Source organism: Lycorma delicatula, chromosome 1 (genome assembly GCF_047948215.1).
Source record: "Lycorma delicatula isolate Av1 chromosome 1, ASM4794821v1, whole genome shotgun sequence".
Classification (NCBI taxonomy): Eukaryota; Metazoa; Arthropoda; class Insecta; order Hemiptera; family Fulgoridae; genus Lycorma; species Lycorma delicatula.
This window is the reverse complement of record NC_134455.1, coordinates 6,688,094-6,710,703: the sequence shown is the minus strand read 5'-3', so window position 1 is coordinate 6,710,703 and position 22,610 is coordinate 6,688,094. Positions and strand designations below refer to the sequence as shown.

Genomic DNA, 22,610 nt, shown 5'->3' with positions numbered 1-22,610 from the left:
TATTATAGGGAGAGAATGTTCCCCGTACCTCGGTCTCCAGATGTTTCAGAGATTATCTCGCGCAACACCAGGAGTACAACACGATTGATTAAACGATACACTAACCAGATGGAACAAAAAAACCAATTAAGGCGATAATGAACAGAAATAAATAAAACTCTGTCACAGTATGCGCGTTGGAAGAGCGGATTTCCGGTTTTAGTTAACTTTTAAAACGTTCCCAAAAATCCAGTTTTTTTGGATAAAACTCAAACTCCGGTTCCTGTGAACCGATTCGTTTGAAAATAAATAAGGTTCTATTTCTACTAGGTTTACATCATCCAACCGAGTTTCATCAAAAAAATTGTTGGGCGCGGTTAAAAATTGCGCCCAACAGAACTAAAAAATCTCTGTCCCAGCAAGCGCATCAAAAGGGTGGATTTTCAGTTTTAGTTAAGAAAGGAAGGATTATTGCGTTGTTGTAATGAATTTTTAAATAATATTGGTTTCGTTGTACCCTCAATCTGATCTGGACTACAAACGTGATGTTTTGGGACGTTGGGAAATCAGATCGTACCAGGTGGTGTTCACAAAAATCTAATTCTGCCTTTCTAATCCTGTCATCGGTCAAGTTACAATACGAAAACCTCGAAAACGTACTAAACTCAAATTTTCAATCCGATTGCTTGAAAATAAATAGGGTTCTACAGGGTGTCCCATATAAAACGCAATCCAACCTTATATTGGTAGGTATTGAAATAATAAAAAGGCAGGGGTAAATGTAAATGTAATTTTTATTATTACCATCCATTACCTTACATTTAGAGTAAATGTTGGAAGTGGCCGCCATCTTCTTGAATACAAGCTTCAATTCTTTTTACAGCGTTCCTTGCAACTTTTTTCAAAGTTTGTGGATGGATATTTAATACAGCTTGTTCAATATTGACTTTCAATCGTTCAAGTGTTCGTGATTTGTTGCTGTAGGCTTTTCCTTTGAGGTAACCCCGTAGAAAAAAATCCGCCGCAGTCAAATCTGGAGATCTTGGTGGCCACAAGCCTCGACCGATAACAAGATTACCAAAGAATTCCGCGACGAAATCAGAAGTTGAACCTGCGTAGTGCGATGTCGCACCGTCATGTTGTAGCCGGCAGTGTCTGTCTTCCTCTTCCAAGAGTGCGATGAACTGAAATAAAATATCCTGATATCGTTCTGCATTAATGGTGTACTCGAAAAAAATAGGACCTATTATTTTCTTCCGCGATATCGCACACCACATGCCCGACTTCTGCGGGTGTAATTGTTTTTCGTGTTAAACGTGGGGATTTTCAGCACCCCAAATTCTACTGTTTTGGTTGTCTACGTAGCCATCCAAATGAAACCTTGCTTCATCTGTGAAAAATAACGAATCCATAACGTTAATTCCCTCACGCAGAAATCGACGGAACCGTTGGCAATATTGTAGCCGTTTTTCTTTGTCGGGCTCAAGAAGTCGATGAACCGTTTGAATGCGATAACGTCGTAATTGTAATCGTTTGGTCGCCCTATGATTTATTTTGGAACAGTTGATTTAGACAAATTAATTTCAGCAGACAAACGTCTGATCGATTTATTTGGCGAGGCGAGTAATCGGTCTTTGATTTCAGTGACAGTATCTGTATTTAACACTGACGCAGATCTTTTGTGTTCCTTGTTATTAACAGAACCGGTTTCTCTAGATTTTGCGACTACACACTTTTTTTCTACTTTTGCGGGACTACACACCGTATCCGAGGTGGGGGTGGCGCAGGCACGTAAACTGTTCGGGAGAGCGGCCGTATCCGAACACGGCCATCTCCGGGACATCTGCCGAGAGAACCGTACTCGCCAGGGTATAAGAAAACGGCCTTAAGCCGTATTAAACGAACCACCGTGAAGAGGCGGTACGAGAGTCAATAAATGACAAACCAGGCTTAGTAGTCTCTATATCGCGTAACCTATATATGTAAACCGCGCGAAAATTCCGGCCGCGAAAGTGACCGTTTTCGCAATTAAATTTTGTTGAAACCATAAAAAGCTAGACAACACCCCACACCGTCCCACGAAGAGAACATAATTTCATTTAGTCAGCATATGCGACTCCCTCCGGAGAACAGGACGCATTTCTCCCTTCAAATAACTAGGGTTCCGTTAGGGGCATTTCTGCTAGCCCATAGGTGATGGTACCAAAAGGACTTCAACGGATGGACTGAAGGGGAATTACGCCGAGATTACTAGGCTCAAAAGCTTAGTCTCTCACGGTTAGAACAGTAAATAAATTTCACCATGGTCCAGACGGATAGGAATGCAAATTACCAAATCCGTCCATAAATAAAACTTAAAATTTATAAACGTCACTAAATATCTGATGAAATCCGCCCGATAATAGAAAGATACAGCAGCAAGGGACATTGTCCAGGGTCTGCGATCTGTAGGGAGAGGTATTGAAGCTCCACCATTCTTGCGTTCCGGTCCATTAGGAGTTAAGTTCTAAAATTACAGATAATGCATTTAACTTATTAATATATATAAAGGAAGAATTACTATACGGATGAGCCTAAAGATTTTTTAAACATAATTTCACAAAGCGTCTTTAACACAGTGTTAATTTTTTGGTAAAAAATTACAGTAGTTACAAATCTTTAATTAATAGGGAATAGCTTACTATAATTAATCTATCTACAATACTTAAAATTTACCGTACAGTATTTGCTGAATAATTAATAAAGATTAGTGGGAAAAATAGATCACTATATAACGTATATTTTCTACTGACAACGGAAATGCTGAATAGTAATAATATTAAGCTATAATTTTATTCACACTTCACATTATATTTATTTATTTCTTTATGTTCAGTGTGAAATTAATTTTGAAAGGTGAAAGACCTGAAAACAAAAAAAAAAGATAACGAAAAAATGATGTCTGTTGGAGCAGTGATGCGCAGCTGAATACAGGTGCGTTGGCGTGCGTAAACATGAATCCGTCCGGAATTAATTTGTCACGAATAAGCGGTACTACCAACAAGGTAGTCGAATGAATATCTATCTGCTATATTTATTATGCCTTCTTGTTTGAAAGCTCTGTTCAATACGAGGAGTAATAACGCTACTCTACTAACCATAAAAATAATAATAGAATATTCCACCTACTGTACATACAAAGCAGACTGAATTAATCAGATGCGATCTGAAGTTATTATTATTATTATCATCATCATCATCATCATCATCATTATTATTATTACTAGTAAATTTAATGAAATAACCATGTAAATAAATAGGTCTGATAATGTTACTGCAACGTAAATTTTGGGAATATTTTTTGTCTGCTATATAAAAAATAAATTGTTCGTATCTTGCCTGAATTTAATTTTAAGTTTCGCAAGGAATACATTATGCATTTCTACTTAAAGAATTTAATCTCTGTATCCTGTTATAACTGTATTTTTTGATCTTTCATTATACGAAATTTAATCTATTGACAAACACAACAACAAAAGGAATTAAAATAAAATCTCTTAATTAATTTAACCAAATTAAATGCGCAATGATTTTAAATCTAGTTGCATATAATTTATTTTAAAATGAATAAGAGGAAACATAAATTTAATTCAGTGATCAACTATTGATTAATTAATTAAAAAGAAGAGTAGTTTCACAAAATCTTAGGAGAATCTAAAGTATTCTAACAGATATATTCACCTTCAAATTAACTAAATATTATAACAATTTTACAATCATCATAACATTGTAATTGCAGCAGCCAGTACTATAATACATATTTATTAATTTTTATTCATTTTTTTTTTTTTTTAACTGATACCTTTTTATTGTAGTCAGGTGTCTACACTCATAATACAGTAGGATGTATATCCAAATCGCTAATCACGCTTGAAAAAATTTTTTTCTCGAAAAAGAAATTCGGTCGTTCAGTGGATTATTTTCAAAAATGTTCTTTCTTATATATCTTATTTAGGAAGTTATCGTATTTAGTAGAAGGAAGATTAGAGAAAAACAAACCAACATACTTGGCGTTTATAGACCTAGAAAAAGCATTCGATAACGTAGACTGGAATAAAATGTTCAGCATTTAAAAAAAATGAGAATTCAAATACAGAGATAGAAGAACAATTGTTAACATGTACAGGAACAGTAATAATTGAAGAACATAAGAAAGAAGCCGTAATAAGAAAGGGAGTCCGACAAGGATGTTCCCTATCTCCGTTACTTTTTAATCTTTACATGGAACTAGCAGTTAATGATGTTAAAGAACAGATTCGGAGTAACAGTACAAGGTGAAAAGATAAAGATGCTACGATTTGCTGATGATATAGTAATTCTAGCCGAGAATAAAAAGGATTTAGAAGAAACAATGAACGGCATAGATGAAGTCCTACACAAGAACTATCGCATGATAATAAACAAGAAGAAAACAAAAGTAATGAAATGTAGTAGAAATAACAAAGATGGACCGCTGAATGTGAAAATAGGAGGAGAAAAGATTATGGAGGTAGAAGAATTTTGTTATTTGGGAAGTAGAATTACTAAAGATGGACGAAGCAGGAGCGATATAAAATGCCGAATAGCACAAGCTAAACGAGCTTTCAGTAAGAAATATAAGTTGTTTACATCAAAAATTAATTTAAATGTCAGGAAAAGATTTTTGAAAGTGTATGTTCCATATAAAGTGTCGCTTTATATGGAAGTGAAACTTGGACGATCGGAGTATCTGAGAAGAAAAGATTAGAAGCTTTTGCTAATGCGGTGCTATAAGAGAATGTTAAAAATAGATGGCTGGATAAAGTGACAAATGAAGAGGGTATTGCGGCAAATAGATGAAGAAAGAAGCATTTGGAAAAATATAGTTGAAAGAAGAGACAGACTTATAGGCCACATACTAAGGCATCCTGGAATAGTCGCTTTAATATTGGAAGGACAGGTAGAAGGAAAAAATTGTGTAGGCAGGCCAGGTTTGGAATATGTAAAACAAATTGTTAGGGATGTAGGATGTAGAGGGTATACTGAAATGAAACGACTAGCACTAGATAGGGAATCTTGGAGAGCTGCATCAAACCAGTCAAATGACTGAAGACCAAAAAAAAAAAAGAAAGTTATTATGCCGTTTTACCTGTTTTTTTATCAGTTTAGCTTTTCTTTCTTTCATCAACGTGGGCGTGTTTTTATTTTTATTTACTTCTTCCAAAACTTGCTTATTAGTTTTCCGAACTGGCCAGTTGGTGTTAAGGGAGTCGTGGTTTTCCACGAGTCGTCTTATTCGATTCGCTCCCATAAATCAACACATTCCGCAAACCTTTTCTTCTTTAAAATACTCAAGAATCAATTAGTATTATTATTTTTTTTTTGATGAAGCTGTTTCATATCTCGACCTAAATGTTACGGTAAAAAATAAACAATTGGAAATTTACCAATATATATTTATTTTGTCTCTAATCGTTTAATTTATTCTTGAACTAAATATTACCTGAGAAGTAGTGAAAGGGGGTCTTCTAAATTTTGATGGAATTTCTCGTCAAGGGAGAAGGGTCTAAAAGGTTAATTTTATGCTAAGCTAATTTTTAAAAGAATTTACATTAATGAGACTACTTTTTAGAATTGAAAATCAATTGATATATATATATATATATATATATATATATATATATATATATATATATATACACATGTCATGTTTACACATATTTGGTTATTTAATACAACATTGGACAATATATCTCGACATTGGTGTTGCTGCCTGTAGTCAGTATGAGTCTAGTTATTACGCTGTGAAGATGTTGTTTCGTTTAGTTAGGGAAATTTATTAAAAGGAGAAAATCGTTGAATTTTTGCAACTGAAATGGATTCTTCATAATTCTCAGCACTGCAATAACGGGCATGAGATGATGTTACATCTTTCTGATAAAAATGATAGATGGAGGTGTAGTAAAACCGGTTGCAGAACTGAAATCGGTCTCACGAAAATCACTTGGTTACAATAGTAAATTACCATTAAAGACGATTAAACGACATACAACCACCGCATATTGTACAGAAGAATTAGGGATGAGCTTCGATGTGGTGACTGACTGGAAGAACTAACTGCCATAAGTGTGCGCAGACTAGTTTGAAACGGAATAAGGCAATATTAAGCGGTCCAAACACTACAGTTGAATTATAGTTAATATACAAAACACCGCTAACCAACAATTGAATTCGACGCGTTCAAGCGCTTTCGAATTAAATTCCATCTTCAGGAACTCTCATATTCGTTCTACTTATAACATTAATTAAAAATTCACATGTAAAATTATAAACAATTGTGATATTTGCTTAAAACATAACAGCTGGTCGTCATATGTTAACGTAAACGTCTTGTCAGTTTGGTGGTTTCAACAGTTGTGTTGAACTCAACAGCTGAAATAGATGAAACCTGTTTCTCTAGACGCAAGTTTAACGGATTTATTCACAGCAATGAGTGTTCGGTGTGATTTGTCGGGAAACTTAAGTATTTTTTGTACACGGTCCCCGATCGTACGGCAGAAACACTGCTAAACGTCATTCGTGAATATATTAGATCGAGCACAACGATCATATCGGATATGTGGACATCTTATCAAGGTGTTCCGAATATTCTGAAGATGAATCTTCCCCGAAGGAGAAGATATCTATGTGACAGTTTAGGTAGCCACGTCACCCCCTCCGAACCTAGCTCTTACGGGCTTTACAGGAGGTCATCTTCAGAACCCCGGCAAACGGCATCTCTCTGCCTTGTTCTTCCTTCAGTCAGGATGCCACCGATGCGAATACCACATGCGATATTCCCATCGGTGTACTACCAGAAAACTCGATAAAATAAAGCGCCTTATAATAAACTACGCAGACAGTTTTGTAAATTCGGAGAAGGGAGTTCACACCCAGCGAGTGAAATCAATGTGGTCTTCTGCCACATTATGAAACAGAAAGGAGTGCAGCACTTATAGAAAAATGTTAGATTTTTATCTGTATGAGTTTATGTGGAGACAACGTCATCGGGGAAATGATATGTTTAAGCAATTACTACAAGATAAAAATGGTTTTTGGCCTCTCGAAGTATAATAAGTGTAATATACTTTTTTAATGACAGTGTGTAATAACACTGTTATACATTTCTTACATGTAAAATATTTAATTTTAAAATGTCAATACGAAATGAAATAAAATAGTGCAGAAAAACTGCTTTGTTAAAAACATATTACATCTAATACGTGTAATTTTTAATGTCAGTACGTCGGTGAGTTACTAAAAAATAACAATTATGATTCTCTTAATGAGTTTAAATAGTTATTCTTAAAAAAACCATTGTGGGGGAGAAACACAAAAAAACCCGAAACCTTCAACAAAGAGTAAATTATTCATCCATATGGCGGGAAAAATCCAGAAATTTGGAGAATAATCCATTACACGTTCATTCAGTAAAACTTCTTTATCGATTTTTGATAAAAATTTAATAAACTTAAAAGGCTATATATTGGTATGAACACAATACTCCCACGAGAAACAATCTACGAGATAAGAAACTCTCTTAAAAGAAAATTAAAAATAAATGTCTCTTGACAAAAATTATAATCCTAAATAATTTTTAAAACGAGTTCAAGGTACGTAATAGATCGAAATAGTTTCAGAGGTGTGTTATTCCGGTGAGTGCATTTACACAGCTCACAGATTGGATCGATAATCCAAATCTAATCGATTAGTGAACAATAAAATGTAGGTAACTAATATTTAAATCTTTTAACTCGACTTATGGCTTAAGGCAGAACTGGTTTTAAGACAAGACGGCTTAAAATGTAAAACAACCGCGCGATTAGACTAAAAACTAATGTTCTCATGTATACATACAGCACACAAGTAATTTTCATTTGTTGATTTTAGTTTTTTCGATAATATTAATTTTATTCCGTACTGCTTTCAGTTATACTCCCTTAATTTTATAGTTATTTTTTCTTGTTGCCATAATTTGTATTAAGTAATTTAAGTGAAATTCAATCGATAATCAACAAAAAAATAAGCAAAATAAAATTTTTACCTCCTAAACTATTTAATGTATTAGAAAAATAAAATAAAGTAATAACTACTCTTACTTATCTTACAGCGTACAAAAATATTTTATTGAAGTAACTCAAAATTACGTCATCGTAAATAAATTAATCTTAATTTATTTTTTTTTATAGAAACAGAATATTTAAGGTGTGCAAAAGTGTATAATATTTATCAACAAAAATTTAAATGTCATAAATTTTTAATGCATACATAATTTTAATCGGCGTTAGACTACGTTTAACTTAATAATTTCACCTGTTTCAACACTAGTCACACAATGCATAATAAATTTACATGGACAGTCTCACAGTAGGTGGGCGAGAATAAATTTCGTAAACTATTGCATAAAAAAAAAAGAATAAGTGTGGAATATTTTTAAATACAAACAATGACCGACTGACTGATTTGCATCAAATGCGAACCTCACCGAACTGTTAAAAGAAGAAAAAATAACACGCTCTGAATATTTTTCTATTTCAACATATCGGGGAAGTCAAAACAGGAAAAAAATTACCATAATCGGTCGGTCATTGTAGAATAAGAAGAGGAAGATCAATCATTATCATGTATATAACACGGCTACAAAAAATTTGATAATATCATTTTAATAAATAAATCACAATAAAAAATAATTTAAAGTAACACTGTCGTTTTACTTTTAAGTTTAACATTTTGATACTAACAACATTATTGTTATGTTGAAACAAACTGTAGCGCTTTAGCTACGATATAGAAGTTGTCGTATTTACCCTTAAGGACTTATGGTTTTTGGCAACGGAGATTTTCAAGGACGTTAGCGGAATCCTGTGTAGGATGTGTCCTTCTGATAAATATTACATACCACATTTTCAACATAATTTAAGAACGGCCTAAATAGGCAGCGTAAAGCAAAAAGATAAGTCATCACTAGTGACTATGTAAATCATCACTAAAACAAAAATATCTATTAGTAAGGTAACCGCTAAAAAGATATAGAATTTTTCATACATTAAACTGTGCTCCAGGCGTCCGATAGCCCGTTAATTTTATTTCTAGGAGGAAGATTATATATATATATATAATCTAAAAAATTCGAAAAAAATTCGAAATCAGGAACTTGAAATATCAGAGCTATTTTATAAGTTGGAAAAAACAAAATCTTGTACAAGATGGGAAAGAGGATAAAATGGAAACATGATTTTAACAGGTAAGAAGGATTTGTGGAGCGGTAGATTAGCAACGAACAAGGACGAATGAAAAAAAAAAATCATTTGGAACAATTTTGAAATGTACAGAACGAGTGACCATGAAGAACCATCCAGTTGGAGCAGCATATACATGATCCAAACCCTTTATATGTTTTCTAAGGGATATTAGCAACAGGAATCCGTCATACCACAAGCAAAGTCGTGAAAATCAAAAAAAGGCTGAGGGAATTACAGAATTTTTCGTTAAGTCGTTCGCCGGACGAAGGCAAACACATTTTCGAATAGACCCGATTTATTTAAGATGTTTCTGAAATTTCTTTTTTTAATGAATAACAATAGATCCTACACCCATTTATGGCATGAAGTTATACGGTCGTGTATTAATTTAATTAAGCCATATTTCAAAACCCAATCGTAAAATAAAACGCATTTAGATAGTAATTATTATCCATTCAATGTATTCAATGAGTTCAATGAACATTCTAATACATGGACAATGAAAACTGGTGTTGGACAGGAGTCCACGAGTCACTTGTGCACTTTGTTATCACTAGGGTAGAGGTGGAACCCACCGGGTTGGTCAAGGGGTGAACGCGTCTTCCCAAATCAGCTGATTTGGAAGTCAAGAGTTTAAGCGTTCAAGACCTAGTAAAGTCAGTTATTTTTACACAAATTTGAATACTAGATCGTGGACACCGGTGTTCTTTGGTGGTTTTTTTTGATCCCATCCCCTAGGCCCGGACCCACCGCAGAAGCACACTCGGTCCTAGGGGGGCCATTGCCTCTAACCTTCCAGGCGACCATGCCGGCTATGACTAGGACTTTTTTTTTTTTTGTCTTCAGTCATTTGACTGGTTTGATGCAGCTCTCCATGATTCCCTATCTAGTGCTAGTCGTTTCATTTCAGTATACCCTCTACATCCTACATCCCCAACAATTTGTTTTACATACTCCAAACGTGGCCTGCCTACACAATTTTTCCCTTCTACCTGTCCTTCCAATATTAAAGCGACTATTCCAGGATGCCTTAGTATGTGGCCTATAAGTCTGTCTCTTCTTTTAGCTATATTTTTCCAAATGCTACTTTCTTCACCTATTTGCCGCAATACCTCTTCATTTGTCACTTTATCCACCCATCTGATTTTTAACATTCTCCTATAGCACCACATTTCAAAAGCTTCTAATCTTTTTTTCTCAGATACTCCGATTGTCCAAGTTTCACTTCCATATAAAGCGACACTCCAAACATACACTTTCAAAAATCTTTTCCTGACATTTAAATTCATTTTTGATGTAAACAAATTATATTTCTTACTGAAGGCTCGTTTAGCTTGTGCTATTCGGCATTTTATATCGCTCGACTAGGACTAGGTTCTCTTAATTGCCTACCTCAAATCAGGGGTCCCCCAAGGAGGTCTCCTAACCGAGTCTCGGTCTTCACTTGCCTGCCTCAAATCAGGGGTCCCCCAAGGAGGTCTCCTAACCGAGTCTCGGTCTTCACTTGCCTGCCTCAAATCAGAGGTACCCCACAGGGGACCTCCGATCGGGACTCGGTCAGTTCACTTCCTACTCACCCCAGGAGTCCCCGCTCACTCGTCGGAAGTGCGACACCTCAGCATCGCACTCCTCATGAACGGGGCTATCCAGCCACACCCTACACTACCCCACTAGGTACCATCCTCTTCCTCTTCAACTTCCTCCATCGCCTTCCTTTTCAAGATGCTGCCCACCATCCTACCAAGGTTAAAGTTTCTAGAACTATGCAACATTGCTTCTTATCACATTATCTGGTGTTATGGCACCAAAAATAGTCAGCACTTCCCTCCTAGCTTCCTCCCATCTAAAACAGTTAAACACCATGTATTCAACCGTATCGCATTGCCCACAATACCTACACTCCGGCTACCTCTTCCTCTTCCTATCACAGACGAGCTTATTAAAACAGCCATGGCCAGTCAAGAATTGCGTCAATTCATAGTTAAATTCACCATTTTTCCTGACCAGCCATGGCTTAATCCGCGGCATTAGCCTCCTCGTCCAGTTACCCACCTGACTCCTTGACCACCTTTGCTGCCACTTATTCAACATTTCCCCTTTCGCCTGACTCTTCGGTTGCCCTTCTGCTCTTTCCACCATTTCGTCCGCTACAAGATCCCACGGGGACATCCCAGCTATTACCAACGCCACCTTGGTCGAGACTGTACGATACGCCCTAACTGCCCCAATAGCCAAGGGCCTCTATAGGCTTAACAATTGGTTCCCGGCCTTCTTCTTCTTCTTCAATGCACGTTTCCATGCCAGAACCGCACAGATGACAACGGACCGAGCCACCGATGCCAATAGCCTCCTTTTCGCCAAACTCGGTCCACCAATCCTGCTCATTAGCCTGTACACTGCAGCCACTGTTTGTTTGCTTTTCTATACAACCTCGACCACATGAGGCTGAAAAGATCTCTTTTATCGACCATTACTTTCACCAGTCCCCGCTTACTTATAGCTCTCCTAGCTGATTTCACCTCATCCAGCGACCACTAGGCACCAACTTCAAAATATATCGCTTCGTGGTCGCTAAATGTCTCTTTTTCCTTCAGGACCGACCAACACCTAGCCATCCTCGCAAGTCCCGGGGTGAAACAAAGGACAAGTCTATAAAGGACGCTCCATTTACCCGGACTGGGTTGGTAACTCACCATCATTGAGACAAATGAGTCTCAACCCCGCCATCACCTCTTCTAAAAGAAGACCCCCGTCTATCTGTAACATCACCGCCCCACGCAACATTCTTGGCATTGAAGTCACCACATATAACTACATCCTTATACGCAGCATTTCTCAGCCTACTCAATTCGTCCAGAGTTTCTTCAAAGACGCCAAGGTCAACATTTGGGGACGGACACATATACACTGAAAACTAGAATGTCTGCAGTCTCTAGCCACACAGTTCTTTGGTGGTTGGGTTTCAATTAACCGCACGTCTCAGGAATGATCGAACTGAGACTGTACAAGACTACACATCATTTACACTCATACATCATCCTCTGAAGTATTATCTGAAAGGCAATTACCGTAAGATAAACAGAAAAAAGAAAGAAAAAGGTAGCGGTGGAAAAAAAACTTCGTCAATAAAGTTACGTTTACTTTGAGTTTAAATATTGTCCATTTGGTCATTTGGTTTGTAAAGAATCATCGCCACGAATAAATACTGAGGTTCAGGATTCGAATTCCAGGCAGGTATGAAGTTTTTCATACGCTATAATTAAACCATTCTCACAGGGAAAAATGACCAAAGCAGTCTCGATGCCAGTCATCTCAAAAGAAAAAACTGAGGAAATAATAAAACGGAATAAATAAAGAATTAATAGTAACTAAATACCAATTAATCAACATGCGAGACTAACTAAATAACGAGTGTTTTTACCATTGTAATAAGAATAAAAACAAAAGATACTCTTTAACAAAAAACGTAACAAGTCTCATTTTAACCACTCTATTCCACCTCAGATTTCTCAGAACCATGTAATGCTTATCCCTCACATACTGTTGAATTAGATTAAAACTGGTTTCAACAAAAAAAAAAAAAAAGACCTTAAACCACACAGATATTTCCTCCAACGAACAAAATTATAGCCTACATGAAAAAATTTAACATTCTTAAATTTTTTAAAACAATCTTCTTTAAAACGTTTATTGAGCTTTTTTTATTTTCCTGTTTATTTCAATAACGAATAGCATAGTTCTTTCTCTCCGTTTGTCGGTGTAAATTAGTCAGGAAATTTGATTAATGATGAATCAAATTGATTCAATGGATTGGTCCATCTGAAACTCGACAATAACAATTACTGAATTTCAATTCCACATGGGATAGTCAAATTGTTTGTTCGTTCTTCACTGATATCGTATTTTTGTTAGACGAAATTTAAACACAAAAGAAAAAAAACAAACTGAAAATTGTATTCCGTATGGACCTAGTGTGAAAGATGTAATGTACTATTCTGTATTGAATCTTTACGTTAAGAGTATGTATATTTTATTCAGGTTATGTAAATTAAATTATATTATTAAATGTATATTTATTCACGTTTTCCTGAAACCTAAGAAAGATTCATTAAATAAAAATCTAAGCTTAAAAATGAAAGGTTATTCAATTACGATTGAAAATAGATAAAACGTCCAGAAGAACCATAAATAAACTTTTTGTAAGTACCATAGAAGTTCATGGTATTACGGAAGACTACTAAAACTAAAATTATCAAACTACTTTATTAACAAGAAAATACTGATTCGCTGAAATCTACACTAAAAATCTGTATTATTGTCTCAAAAAAACTAAGAAATTAAAACAATTTGTTAATGTTCGCTAAAATGTTAGATCTTTTCCCCCAGGATAATGCTCATGAAAATCGTAAAAAAAAATTAAATTCAAATAGGACCAGAAATAGAAATGCCACATAGTTAAAACGGCAATCTCTCATTCTAGAAGTACATTTCAGTAAGCGTATAATACATGACGGCTCAATGACTTACGAGAGATATTCTTACGTACTCTTTTTAAAAAGAGTACGTAAGAATTTGAAAGCAGTTACCAGGTAACTGCAATAACTGAAGTCGCTCACTATGAAGTTGGCAAGCGAGATATACAAACGCGCAATGAACAATCGGTAATAGTAATGATGCAATCACATTCCCTACTATAGTACGGACAAATATTACTGGGATGTGTTCCAGACACATTCTTTGCAACTAGTTAAATCTTGGATTAACATAATACAGATAAGTGATATTGAAAAACAAATTTGTTATAAACAGAAGATGTAAATATTTTTTAAGACTTTAACAGTATATTTCAAACTTTTAAGAGTTTTGGCCCCGTTAATGTTATAGTAAATACTCGCGGTTACCCTACCTAATTAACGCGCACACGCCGTATACACACACAAGAACATATTTTGAAGATAGGTTATGTTAGATAAATACGGGCACACAGAAATAAACTGTATCAAGAATGTTACTAAAGAACCGAATAAGTTTTCAGATGGTCAGAGCTTTAATATACAATCCTGGAATGCTTAAGATAATTCAACATACAGAATCAGCCGAAATTTTTTCATATAATCTAAGGGATAAGTTGATGGTTGCGTAACCTTAGGCGAATACGTTTTTCTGAATTGTTATAATTTCTCTCCCGTTGAGTTAAAAATTTAATTAATAATTTTCTTCATAGCGCTGTTAAAAAAAAAAAATCGATTGTGGCCTTATTTTTAACAAGCAAATTTATTATTACTAATTACTAAATAAGGTATATAAATCAACCCGACTTGGGAGGCGTTTTTAGGTAAGAATCCTAAAAATCCATTAATCCTTAATTGTTTTAATTTACTGCAATTTCACGAAGGAATTTTTTTTTAATAGTAAATATTATTATAATTTTCTTAAAGTATAATTTCAATTAAAAATTTCTTTAAAATGACTTAAGTATAATAAATATTAAAATAATAACAAATACTGATTTCAGGACACAAACTTTACAAAAGAGTAGAAAAAAGCTACGACAGATGCAGTCACAGCTTTTTTTTGTCCAAGACAAAAAAAATTCAATATTTTAAATTTCTACCAGATATATAAGTTACAGCGTGCCGACCAACTTAAAAAAAAGTCAAGGTATATTTATGCGCATTGTAACTTAACTTTTCCGTTCCAACAATTTTTCATGGGCATATTTAAAAGAACAGTCTGGTGTTAAAAAGGAACACGACGGCATAAATTAGAGGGTAAGATAGAAATTTGCAAGGGTTGCTATAAGGGAAGATTTGTAGCGGGGTCGGTTAGGCCACCGTTTCTCAGCCGCGACGCCCTGTTGCATACCGTTCACGGGGAAACGACCTACCTACACCGTATACCATCATGCACGCTACTTATCCGGCACCTGTTATCCAGCACGAAAGAAAATCCACAAACATGTTTTAAACATTACCTCACTTTATTTACACCCTAAGTAAATAACTTACGAAGTGAAGCCGAAGCTACTTAATATATTATGAAACCGATGCACTTTAAAATCACCACGGAATTCTTGCAATATATTTAAATCTGTTTTACAACTCCGGTAAATAGATGTTTTCTTAAGTACGTAAAAAATTAAGTTAGAAATTATTAAGCATCTATTTAAGACCATAAAATTCATTTTTTTTCTATATGGTATACTGCGTGGATATCGCAATCTTTGAAAGCAGACCGATCAATCCAGAACAAACTTTTGATTTTAAGCACCACCATTATCCGTGTATATTTAGTCAAGACCAACATTCTGGTTACGTTTAATGAATTTACATAAATAAGTATAGTTTTTCTAGCATTACACACCTGAATTTAATATATAAATTGAATTATGGTAAGTAAGGTATATTAATTTTTCCGGACATCAAGTCATGAAAAAATATATATCTGCTTGAAAAAAAGAAAAATTGGCGTCTGAATACAAAATGTGCATAATTTTACAAAAAAAAAATAATAATAAATAAATAAATAATAAAATGGAACAAAATTCATTGCGTTGCAACATTATAGCTAAATTTTATTTTTGTGTTTCACTTTTGACTTACAATATGTTGAATAAAATAATATATAGTTTACACGAATATTTATTTTCAATTTTGACTTATGAAATACATAAAAACTATACGTATGCAGAACACATAACTTAATAAGTTTCCGTGTGAATTTTTATCGTCTTAAACACTAAACAGGTACTTTATCTAAGAGGAACGGAAACATATATCACAGCACAAAAAAAGATTTCCGTGACAAACAGTTAATTGTTTTAATTTTAAAAAGCCATTTTTAACAGCTAAATTCCAAATGGGTATAACACATTCAAGAATACAGTAGTAGGAAAAAGACAATAAGATAAAATTAATCGCAGCAAACATTAAAATAGAATCACACTAAATGCTTTTAATAATAAATTAAACATGTTAAGTGCCATACCGAGTAGCGCAGTTTATTTGTATAAAAAAGTACGCTTCACAGTATTTTACGCTATCTTTACTGATCTTAAAAATGCGATGCGTGTAAAATAACCTAGATACTTAACTAAATTTTTTTTTAAACAAGATAGTGGTTCACCTACCTTTTTTGAAGTACATAGTTGACTGTATTAACAGCAATTAATAATGATGTTCACAATCGATCCCTGTAATAAACAAATTCAAGGGTTATACGACTACTTATGGTACTGTATATCATCTATTTCAGTAGGCTGGCAATACCATTTGAAAATGGTACACTAGGCCAAGTGGAAAAAAGAGTATCATGTAATCCCTCACTTTTCTCAGAAAGACTGGCTACTCTTAGAAATGGTTATACCATTAACAGGATTTTATATATCAGAACATCATAAAAAAACCTTCTCAACAAAATTAATCTCTAAATTGATTTATAATAAAATAATTATTAAAAAACAAAAACCCGACTACTATATATGTCTACCTAGAATAATTATGAAGAACGAATAAAAAATCGTTAAATAAATTTTTCTTTCTTTTCTTACAGGCATTTTTTCATAATGTAGTAGTTAGTTTGCGATGTAAAAATTAACACTACTTCTACATTTTATATTGTATTCGGGTGCCTATTATTTTTAACGAAGTTGGGGCCATTAAAGTCACTATTCCATAGAGACTATATAGGCACCCGACTACAACGTAAAATGTAGAATATTAAATTTCACATCGCGGATTAAATTACTTATCCTGAAAAAAATGCACGTAAGAAAAGAAAGAAAAACTTGTTTAATGATTTTTTTTGTTCGTTATTTATAATTATTCTAGGGTACATGAATGTACGGTTTATTAAATTATTTTATTTCGCGTTTTTTGCTGTAACCATAACTTAACTAATCAATGTAGTAATCATATAGATGCAATACTGGTATAAGGATTTTTTTATTAACGTGTTAAATAGAAATTTAAATGTTAATGTATGTGCGCGTAACGTATATGTCTCGGTTCATTAAAATTATTTAAATAAAATTACTATTTAACGAGAGTTCGTACAGGTTCTAACTTGTCTTATCATGATAATAGGTATAGATTTCGCGCACAGGTTCTGGCCTGATGGAGTGCCTTCTCCATTAGGAGAAATAGAGAGAAGCTGCCGAGGACACATAGAAGGGTGCTTCTAGGTGTTGCAGTGGCCTACAGAACAGTATCTTATGATGCCTTATGCGTCCTAGCAGGAGTACCTCCAATAGAATTGATAGCCAAGCAACGCGTTAATAAGGCGAATGGAAGGATGGAACAAGAGATCAGAGGTGCCGTCATTGAAGCCTGGCAGGAGAGGTGGGCGGAGGATGGAGTTGCCCGTTGGACCAAGACTCTTATACCGATGGTTAAACCCTGGCTCATGAGAAACCACGGCGAGGTAAAATAATAATTGACCCAGTTCCTCACAGGGCAAGGATGTTTTAACAACTATTTGCACCAGGTTGGGAGAAGAGAAGATCCTGGGTGCATGTACTGTAGGGAACTAGATGACGCCGAGCACACCATCTTTGACTGTAACAAATGGGCCGAGCTAAGGTTTAATGCGGCGCTTACAGAATTGGAACCGACCAATATAGTAGAATTTATGTTAGCTAGCGAAGAGAATTGGGGAAGAGTTGCTGACTTTGTATAAAGGGTTATCTCCAAAAAGAATGAAGATGAGCGACGGATGGGCTATTAGTTGCAGTTAGGTTTGGGTGGATAGCCCCAGCGGGGAGGGTCGGCATGCCGAGGTGTGTCGATCCCGATGAGCCGCTGGGGACTCCAAGGGTATGAGATAGGGTTAAGAAAAATAAGTTATTTAGGAAAAGACCCGGCATCACACCATGACACACGAGGTATGGTGTGGTGTCTAAACTTGAACAAAAAATCAATGATTACTCTCTTAAAAGAGTTACACCAGTAGGCCGACCTGCCATGCCGGTATATAGCCGGCAGGTGGGGAGGCCTATTAGAGTTAAAAAATACTCCCCTGGGCGGTGCAATACCACCAAGTCGGTCCGGCCCAGGGGAGTTGAGAAAAAGAAGAAGAAAAAAAAAGTTTCTGGCCTGTCATACTCCATCGTTAACAGCGATGCAATGCAATAAATACTGGCAAAATACAACTCACAGGTGGGCGCTAGCTGTGATGCATTTATGTTTCCTTCTGCTGAATACATTTTTCCGTCTGAAGAACGATGAATTTTTAGATAAAAATCAAAAGAGGTAAAAGGTGTTACTTTTTTATCGTTTTATGAAATACCAGCATTAAAATTTGCTAACTGCGTAATTTTTTTAATTTTGTTCCCCAGTGTAGCGCCTTCCTTTGGATAAGACAATTTAAGATCGCCTATGTACTTTCAGATCGAAGACCTATTAGAACCCAAAATTTGGATGTAATTGGTTTCATCAGTAGCTATAAAAGAGAACAAATATAGCTGTTTAGATTACCACACCCTCCTTCTATTATCATAGTCTGATAGAATAAATTATTCAGGAGTGAAAAATACGTTTTTACGATTTATCAACCACAGCATGCTGAAAAGGCTAGGACGTACGTAATATACAGGGTTATCATAAAAGAATGGTGCGGTTTCAGTAATTCATAGGAAGATTGTAGGGAAATTTCTAGAAGTTATATCGGTATCCCTGAAAGTCTCCAACCCAAAAGTTTGTTTATCAGCAGTTGTACCCACAACTTGAATTGTTGTTGCGGTGAGTTGAGCGAGTTACTATGTTCTCGGATAAAGACAAAGCAAAGTGTGTTTTATTGATGGCCGAATTAAAATCCGTAATTTTAGTTCAACGTGCGTTCCGACGTGAATTCGGAAGAGATCCGCCACAGAAAAATAACATAACGCGTTTATTCAAACAATTCGAAGAAACTGGATCGGTTAAGTAACAGAAATCAATCGGCAGACCAAGTGTATCGGACGAAACGGTTGAACTAATTAGACGATCGGCAATTACAAGTCCTGGGAAGTCCATTCCCCGTCGAAGAGTCGAATTAGGTATTCCAAAATCAATAGTTCTCAAAGTTTTACATAAAAAACTGAAATTACACGCTTATAAAATCCAGATACTGCACGAATTGAAACCCGATGATGGTGTAAAACGTTACGATTTCGCTGTTGAAATGTTGGACAGAATGGACAGAAAACGAATCATTTTTAGAAGATATAACTTTTACAGACGAAGCTTCATTCCATATGAATGGATGCGTTAACAGACACAATTCACGAATATGGGGCTCTGAAAACCCACACGCAATTGAGAAACAACGCGATTCGCCTAAAGTTAATGTTTGGTGTGGTGCGATGAAAAATCGTGTATTCTTCTTTGCTGAAAAAACAATTAACAATTAATTGAGTCGTGTATCTTGACATGTTAACCGATTATTGCTTTCCTCAGCCGGATGAACTCGAAAACATTCATCGATTTCATTTCTAACAAGATGGTGCTCCCCCGCACTTCAATGCATCGGTCACAGACGCTTTGAACGAAAAATTTGGAGATCGATGGATAGGCCGGCAAGGACCCGTAATTTGGCCTCCAAGGAGTCCAGACCTGACACCTTGCGATTTTTTTCTTGTGGGGGTACATCAAAAGTGTTGTTTATATACAGAAAATTCGCGACCTAAACCGCTTAAAAAACAGGATTGATGAAGCAATGACAACCATTAACAAAGAAATGTTAACTAATGTTTGGAGAGAAGTTGAGTATCGTTCGGACATTTTTCGAGCGAATAAGGGCTCACATATTGAAATTTATTAATTATGTAAATAAATATTTGAGACGACAAATTTGAAAAATAAAAAAAACATAAACTGTAAGTAATTCTGTTTTAATTTAAACCATGTTCAAAACCGCACCGTTCTTTTATGATAACCCTGTATATTTATATATATAAATTTTTTTTTAAATAAAAATATGTGCTACTGTGAATTCAACTCTATTAAAGATCTTAAACTATTAGTTCTAACGTATAAAAAATAATCATAAAATCTATTTTTTTTTTTAAATCAATTCCTCACATAATAATAAAACGTCAATTGAAATTATTAACCGATGTGAAATAAAACTTAAGATATAACTGGAACAATAATACCAGATTTTTCTTTTATAAACGTGATTTATACCTTTTATATGCAAAACCCATTTTCATGGGTTTTAGTTTTGCTTAATCAAAGACAACTGTTTTAATATGAACAAATATTTCACGATGAAATTTGTTAAGTAGGTATAAAATTTTGAAGAATTTTCTTCCCGAAATTAGTAATTTATAATTTGCAAGAAGGTCATGCCAATTTCTGGAATTGATGCTATATATTTATTAAAGATTTGAATTCCTAAATTAATTTTTAACGTAGAAATAATTTTACATTAAACTGAAGTAGAATGATAACAGAACAAAGTATGAGTAAATATTATCATTTTCCATCTACTTCTGCAAGTGTTAAAAAAAGAAATTCACTACTTTCAATTTCATAAGGTATGAAATCGAAAATTTGCGTACCCATTTTGTTGAAGATCTTAAAACAGTAAATACTTTTTTCAAATTTTCAAAATTAAGGGTATTTAAAATCTTACTAAAATTATTTTTAAATAGATACTTAAGAGAAAAACAAAACCGAGAAAACTTTAACATTTTCATGCTTCAGAAAATAATACAACATTTGTTATGATAGGTTAAATTTTATATGACAGATTTAATTTTTTTGTTGCATCAGGTTCTATTTACACTATGACAACAAAAAGTATTAATTAGAAAAAAAATTAAAACTCTATAATTACTTACCTTCATAATTAAAGACCGGATTATATGCATTTGCATGTTAAGCCCATTCTCACTGGTTATTGTATATATTTTTTTTAAACTAGTGGTGATGCGTAATTTTGCTACATTTACAATATTTTTAGGTAGGGTACCTTGTTAATAAATGAAATCTTACGTTAAAGCCGGCCAAAACTATTAGCCGCACGGCTCTTAATAAAAGAGCGAACTTAGCAGCCACGCGTTATGTTTTGGTAGAATAATATTACGAGGCCAAGTAAAACACAGAATCACTCGAGACAAGGACGGAAGATACTGTTTTGCGTCGCGCTTGCCTATTGCAGCACTCCTCCCACTAGATAAGATAATTAAACTACGCATGTTATTGTTGACGGTCTCAATGCATCGATTTAGTTTTTTATTTATTGGTGCAAAGTTTAATGTGTACCATGCCTTACGAAAAAAGTGTCTCTTCGTGGATAGCTGACTATCCTGGAACATTTAGGTACGATGAAAATGTTTTATATTGTCGAGTTTGCGAGAAAAACATTTCGTGCATAAAAAAGTTTCAAACAGACCACCATATTATGATAAGTCTTTATATCGAAGGATTGCAAAAGAAACGCCCACGACAAATATCAGTGATTTCACTTCCAAATATAAACAAAAAAAAAAAAAAACACTTTAGCATGGATTTATGTGAAGCATTGCTTACAAGTAATATTCCTCTTCACAAAAAGATTTTTTGCGAATCAATCAGATTTTTAGCGATGAATCAACATTGCGTAAAAATTACATACCAACAATTTATCTAAATTTTCTGGAAGAAATACGCAATGAACTCAAGGATAGAATTATTTGGATTTCAGCTGACGAAACTTCAGACAGTTGTGGCCGTTATATTGCGTATTTAATTGTCGGTGCATAAAACTAGAACCTTCTTCTTCCTATTTGATGGCCTGCAAAGTCCTTGAAAAGACAAATCATTATACGATTGTCAGATTTGTGAATGAAAGTATTAAAAAAATATTCTCTGAATCTTCTGCAGATGAAACGGTGTTTATATTTCTCTCAGATGCTCAGATAAAGTATTTTATCCCAATTTGATTCATGCGACGTGCATTTCTTACGTAGTGCATAGAATCTCTGAAGAAGTACGATCCACGTTTGGGAATGTAAATAAACTGATTTCATCAATAAAGAATGTTTCTTAAGGCACCTGCTCGCAATAAACCCTATGAAGAAAAACTGACAAATGTGCCTTTACCTCTCGAACCAGTGGTAACTCGATGGTGAACGTGGCCTGAAGCTGTACTGTTTTACAATCAACATTTCAAGGCCATCAAAGGCGTAGTAAACGAATTCGATAGTGCAGAAGGTATGGTAGTTTGTCAATCCAAGGAAGCATTTAACGATTCTAGTATTAAAAAAACCATATCCGTGATTAGCCCTCATTTTTCCCACATACCTGCGAGTATTAAAAAGCTTGAAACACAAGGTTTGGCGTTGACTGAATCTATGCAGTTAATGAATAAAATCCGCCAAATAAACTCCGC

At 34.7% G+C, this 22,610-nt stretch overlaps 1 long non-coding RNA gene across 2 annotated transcripts in view; it reads right to left on the bottom strand.

Moving 5' to 3' along the window:
- Positions 1-22,610, bottom strand: part of LOC142318026 (uncharacterized) — a 314,434-nt gene that overhangs the window by 99,964 nt on the left and 191,860 nt on the right. For both annotated transcript variants that reach the window (XR_012754779.1, XR_012754778.1), the window contains exon 5: positions 16,387-16,449. This is a non-coding gene — a long non-coding RNA (uncharacterized LOC142318026). The remainder of the gene's footprint in view (positions 1-16,386; positions 16,450-22,610) is intronic.